This window comes from Pinus tabuliformis, chromosome 7, assembly GCF_031772625.1.
Source record: "Pinus tabuliformis cultivar Carrire ecotype Pingquan chromosome 7, CPIR1, whole genome shotgun sequence".
In the NCBI taxonomy this organism is placed as follows: Eukaryota; Viridiplantae; Streptophyta; class Pinopsida; order Pinales; family Pinaceae; genus Pinus; species Pinus tabuliformis.
Genome location: NC_142293.1, coordinates 1,799,804,532 through 1,799,811,430, shown reverse-complemented (window position 1 = coordinate 1,799,811,430; position 6,899 = coordinate 1,799,804,532).

Here is a 6,899-nt window from a genome sequence, read left to right as displayed (position 1 = left end):
AAGTAGGAGGGGGAGGAGGAGTGGTGGGTTGTGATGCTCGAGAAGTTTCTAAGCTTCCCATACCTGACGCATCTAAGGTAAAAGAGGACACTCATGGGTATAATGACCATATCTGCCGCAATAGGCACATGGTTTGTTTGTACAAAGACCCTTGTCTTTCTTGGTTTAACTGCGCTATTGCTGGGTTGTGGGATTAGGTGGAGGACCCTAAGGGGAATTTAGCTACCTTGATTACCTTGAGACTACTGCTTCTGATTACCTTTCCCCTTGTTCCTTTTCTTTGGGTTAGGGGGATTTGGTCTGCTCTATTGAGCATACACTTGACCTTGTGGAGGAGGTGGATATTGTGGCAGAGGGGGAGCAGGCATGGGGGGCTAGGGCATGAGTGCCAGAGGGGCTGGAGCATTAGGAAGTGCATACTGATAATAAAGAGATGGGGAAACATTGGGGTAAATAGGTGGTGCAATAGCTAGCCCTGACATTTTTTGATGCAGATGTGGATATGCATATGGCCTGCTGGGACCTAGATAAGGGTTGCCTTGTGGAGGATTAGGGGAGGAATAATTGTAAGTGGAACTGGTCCCTCCCTGAGGTGGACCATAACTCATCTAAGGTGGAGCATATGGTTGAGGGTGTGATATGGTTCCAACTATGCCATCTGCGGCATGAGATGCCCCCAGTGCATTAGCAGCACCAGGCCGAGGTAGATAGAGGATGATAGTGTAAACATAACCTGACTAGGCATAGATTACATCAAATTTTAAGGCTACTTGGAATGCATCTTCCTCAAAGTGGGGAAGTGTGATGCGACATATTTAGCAATGGGGACCAACAACAATAAGGAACCAATCCATATATAATCAGTCTTCGAATCCAGGAGTTCTACAGACACTCCTCCTTCTTTACCATTCCTAAACATAGTTGGGAAGGTGGGTGTGGCATAAGTTTGATGAAAAGAAATCAAAAGTTCGGTACCAGTGTCATAAAAAAGAGGTGACTAGAAATATGAAAGAAAATTTATGTAAAGAGTCGTAAAAGTGGAATGAGTGGCACTAGGTTGATCGACATACCACTTAGCAACAACTCCAGTGAGCATGCATTGGAACAAATGAAGATGGATGGAGTCTTTAGTAATGGAATTTGATGAATACCACATGTGGAATGAGTGAACATGATTAGTTGGATCTTCTCTAGGATTACCTTCAAACTTTGGGATGTATGAAGAGAGATTAGTAGGCATAGTTAGCCATGTGGGATCGTGGAGAAGAGGATCATTGATAAGATGGCTGAAATTTGGGAGACTCAAATCTTCCATACAAGGAAGTAGGAGTGACCACATCGGTGGGGGTTCCGCTGGTTGGGTTACCCTTGTTAGTACCTAGGTTACCACCCTAGTTTCCCACAACCGTGTTGGTGCCTAACATGGTGGAGATATAGGGTTGAGACGATGCAAAATCAAAGGAGGAACTAGATGAATCAGTAGAATCAGAATCAGAATGATGACTCAATGGGGACTAGGAGGATGAACTCTAACTTGATGGGGAGGAGTAATATGTCCTAATTGGAAGTGAGGGTGGAGACCTCAAATTTGATGTGATAAACACCTAGGGGACGCAATGATATAAGAACTAAAAGGTGATGATAGGAATAAAAGATCAACGAACAACAAGAAAATGCTTAGTGCAGTGGTGCCAAGTGTAAACTAACTATTTTAATGATGTTACTCTAATACAAGAAAACACGTCCTATCAAAGTAAAACACCTCTAGCCTATAGGTGATCTAAATGCTCAAATAATCCTAGATATACTATTTCAGATGTCCTTCCAAAGAACTTCTTACTTTATGGAATCTGATCCCTACAAGTAGAGTTGTCAAGAGAAAGGTTGGGTAGGGAACCAATTGCTTCCTGGAGCCAATCCTATAGGGTGTTTTCCTAAGACTGGTCACTACAGTTACCTTCATCCCCCGGGGGTGGTCGAGTCTTGAGATTCTTGGTAGTCATCAATCGCACGTGATTCCCTGCCACGGGTTGGGTAGCTCCTAGGAGAACTGTTCACACGATGACCTAGCCTAACCCCCCGAATCGGGTTTCTAATGCACTCCAGCTTTGGATCGTGGGATGGTGAAGTATTTTAAGCTCCCTAATACGTTAACTTCTATGTCTCAATGAAAGTGATCGACAAGTGTTATTGGGAGCCTATTCCACCGATCCTACACGTAGACTACAAATATTGTTTGGCCCTTGTGCCCAAGTGGGCTTAATTAATGTGTGTTTATTTATTAAGGTGTAGTGTTTCAAGTCTTGACTTGGCGGTGTTAACCAAGATCACATTCGCTCAAGGTGTGAGTGTGTGAAAATAATGTGTCAAGTGGATGAGTTAATTAAGCATGTTTCATGTTTCATGATGGCAGTGGCATGAAGACTATAAAAGGAGAGGTCGACCTAATTTTTTAGGGCATCAATCACACATAAGAAACTCTGAAATCAGCAAAGGGTAGAGCAAGACAAGTAAGGCATATGATTCAAATTGTATTTGGGTAAGTATATATATATATATATATATATATATATATATATATATATATATATATATATATATATATATATATATATATATATATATATATATATATATATATATATACAAATTGTGTCTAAGGCATCAACTATTGTCAAGAAGGAAATTCGAATAAGAAGAAACATAAGAGGAAAAGGATGGCTGAAATATTTAGCAGAGAAGAGGAGAAGATAACAATGTTTTGGATTATGTTCTGAGGTCAACTTGTTCACACGTGTGAGAATGACCTAGGGTCATGTACTCTAGCAGAATCACTAAGTTACAGTTATCATCACTTACCGAGTTTTTAGGTAAAAGGAAGTCTCCTTCTCAAGCTAAGTTTCCAATAGTGCAAGGTAATTGTTTGATGAATAATAACTCTAATAACAAACAAATGAAAATAAAAGCTAATCTAAGGAAGTAAAAATAAATCACAAGAAGTTATTAAAAACAAGAGAAATCACCTTCATTGATATGACCTAGATTTCTCAACATGGTTTCAAAGCTAAGGTGCCAAGTCAAGAAGGAAGGACAGCTTAACGAAGCACACTCAGAACCTAATCACTAAAAGGATCATCAAGATCGAAGGTAAAGATAAATAAAATATTTTTGAATAGAGGCATCAATAGAACTATAAAGAAAAATAAAAGAAAAAAAATGAATCTTCAAGTATGCTTAAGGACCGAGTTCAAAAAGGAGTCTAATAGATAATTCTAGGCACAAATATTCTAAAAAATATGATGTGAAAAGGGAAGAAAGAGAAAGTGAACTACATATCTCAATACAAAACCAAACTCTCTCCAAAGTCAAGAAAAGTTTTAGTCTATAGAGTTTTCAAACTCTCCCTCCAACAAGGAAAGGATTGTTCAAAAGGCAACAAATATTTGAACCAAATTTTTGGTCAACCTCAGATAAAGATCGAGCTCCTTAAGGAGATCAAGAATATAATGTTTTTACTAGTACATCTATGTGGCACAAAGGATGCAGGAATCAATCATTCTTGTTCTCCATAACTCAGTGAGTCTTTCAAGAAGACTAATACTCATTTATTCATTCTGAAAAGGTGATGAAAATGAAAAGGAAGAAAAATATCCATGTTGATATTCTGTGGCAAAGAAGTTCCATAAGCAGTCATAATATAACTTGAAGGAACACATGAAGAATTAGGTCCCATTAAAAGAACAACAATATCTTTGAATACTCATTAAAATAAGGTCATGAAGATGGCAAATGATCAATGACAAGTGCAATATCGTTGCAAAGAATCATGGTAGCCAAAATACTAAGCACTACAGGTAGGTGTCCATGAGGTATGTATAATAATTTTATTTTTGAGCGTCCATCATAAGATGTAATAGGGTTGAAGTTATGGGTTTATATTTAAAAAAAAACCAGTATTTAGAGACCTTAATCTTAAGGTATTTATTCCCTATGATTTGATTTTCAGGGTGTATTATATTTCTAGGGCATGGGATAAACTCTAGAATGACATAAAGGGAAAAGAGTATGATCTAAGGTTTGAATTTAAGAAATCTTATATTGATCTATTAATTACATAAAACCCAAGGAAGGTAACTTGACATCATGTTTTGGTATCATATTTTGCTTAGGTTACTTGCTAAAATAATATTACAGGTACAAGAAGCAAAAAAATGTATGGGCTGATCCATTTAAAGGCATGATGAAAGAAGGGAACTATACAGACCCTTAGAAACGATTCATAATATAGATGAATAGAAAGGAAAAAGTAAAAGATGAAAGATCTCTGCCATGGTTGAATGAATCTTAGTAAGAAGGCATCATGGTAAGCATACAAATTGAAGCAAGAACTCATAGCTGAAGTAAAAGTCTGCATACTGGTACCAGTCATCATAGGAAAATGTAACTTTTGGTAACGTCATAAATAATTGAGTGATTTTCATAAATACCCTTTTGGTCATGTTACATATTGCATAGAAGATTTTTGTTTGATTCAAATAGAGTCAAATTACCCCTCCAAGACCAAGTTCAAATGCTAACAGCAAGTTGGCCTAAGGACGACAACAAGTCATCTCAAAAGGAAGTGACATGAAGGCTATAAAAGGAGAGATCAACTAATATATATATATATATATATATATATATATATATATATATATATATATATATATATATATATATATATATATATATATATATATATATATATATATATATATATATATATATATATATATATATATAAACTATGGCTAAGGCATCAACTATCATCAAGAAGGAAATTTGAATAAGAAGAAAACATAAGAGAAAAAGGATGGCCAAAATACTTATCAGAGAAGAGGAGGAAGATAAAAATGTTCTAAATTATTTTTTGATTTCAACCTATTCACGTGTGTGAGAATGACAGAGGGTCATCTGCTGTAGCAGAATCATGAAGTTACAGTTATCATCACTAACTGAGTTTTTGGGTAAAAGGAAGTCTCCGTCTCATGCGGAATTGCCAAGAATGCAAGGTAACTATTTGATGAATAAGAACTATAATAACAAACAATTGAAAGGAAAATATAATCTAAAGAAGTAAAAATAAATCACAAGGAATTATTAAAAAGAAGAGAAATCACCTTCATTGTTATGCCCTAGATTTCTCAACATGGTTTCAGAGCTAAGGTGTCGAGTCAAGAAGGAAGGGTAGCTTAACGAATGACACTAATGGTGAATCTTCAAGTATGCTTAAGGACAGATTTAAAAAAGGAGTCTAACAAATATTTTTGGCACAAATATTCTCAAAATATGATGTCAAATAGGAATAAAGAGATAGTGAACTACATCTCTTAAAATAAAACCAAGCTCTCTCCAAAGTCAAGCAAAGTTTTAGGCTACAAAGTTTTGAAACTCTCTCTTCAACAAGAAAAGGACTATTCAAAAGGAAACAAATATCTGAACCAATTTTTGGTCAACCTTAATGAAATATCGAGCTCCTCAGGAAGATCAAGAATATAATTTTCTTACCAATATATCTCTGTGGCACAAAGAATGTAGACACTACTCTTTCTTTTTCTCCATAACTCAATCAGTACTTCAAGAAGATCAATACTCATTTAGTCATTCTGAAAAGGTGATAGAACTAAACAGGCATAAAAACCTCCATTTTGATATTATGTGGAAAATAAGTTCCATAAGCACGCATACTATAACTTGAAGGAATGCATGAAGAAGCAAGTCCCATTCAAGGAACGACAATATCTCTGAAGACTCATTAAAATAAGTTCATGAATATGGAAAATGATCAATGACAAGTACAGTATCGCTGCAAAGAATAATGGCAGCCAAAATACTAAGCACTATAGGTAGGTGTCCATGAGATATGTATAATAATTTTGGTTTTAAGGGTCCATCATAAGATGAATTAGGGTTGAAGTTATGTGTTTATATTTTAAGAAAACCCTAGTATTTAGAAAGTCTAATCTTAAGGTATTTTTCCCCATGATTTGATTTCTAGGGTTTGTTAGATTTCTAAGGCATGAGATAAACTCTAGAATGACATAAAGGTTAAAGAGTATGATCTAAGGTTTGAATTTAGGAAACCCTATAATAACCTCTTGATTACATAAAACCCTAGAAAAGTAACTTGACATCATGTTTTGGTATCATATTTTTCTTGTGTTACTTGCTAAAATAGTATTGTGGGTACAAGAAGTAAAAAATGGATGGGTTGATCCATTGAAAGGCGTGATGAAAGAAGTGAACTATACAGACCCTTAAACACTTTTCATAATATAGATGAATAACAAGGAAAAAATAAAAGATGAAATACCTCTACCATGGTTGAATGCATATTAGTAAGAAGGCATCATGGTAAGCATACAAATTGCAGCAAGAGCTCATAACTGAAGTAAAAGTCTACATACTGGTTGCAATCATCATAGGACAATGTAGCTCTTGGTAACCTCATAAATAATTGAGTGATTGTTATAAAGACCCATTTTGGCATATTTCATATTGCATAGAATATTTTTGTTTGAGTCAAATAGAGTCAAATGACCCTCCAAGACCAAGTCAAAATGCTAACAAGTCGAGCTAAGGACAACAAGAAGTTGGATCAAAAGGCAATGACATGAAGACTATAAAAGGAGAGATTGGCCTAATTTGTTAGGGTATCAATCACACACAAGAAACTCTGAAATCAACGAAGGGCAGTATAGGACAAGTGAGGCATATGATTTGTACTATCTTTGGGTATGTGTGTGTATATCTATATATATATATATGTGTGTGTGTGTATATACATATATATACATATACATACATATATATATGTATGTATGTATGTATATCTCTCTCTCTCTATATCTATATATATA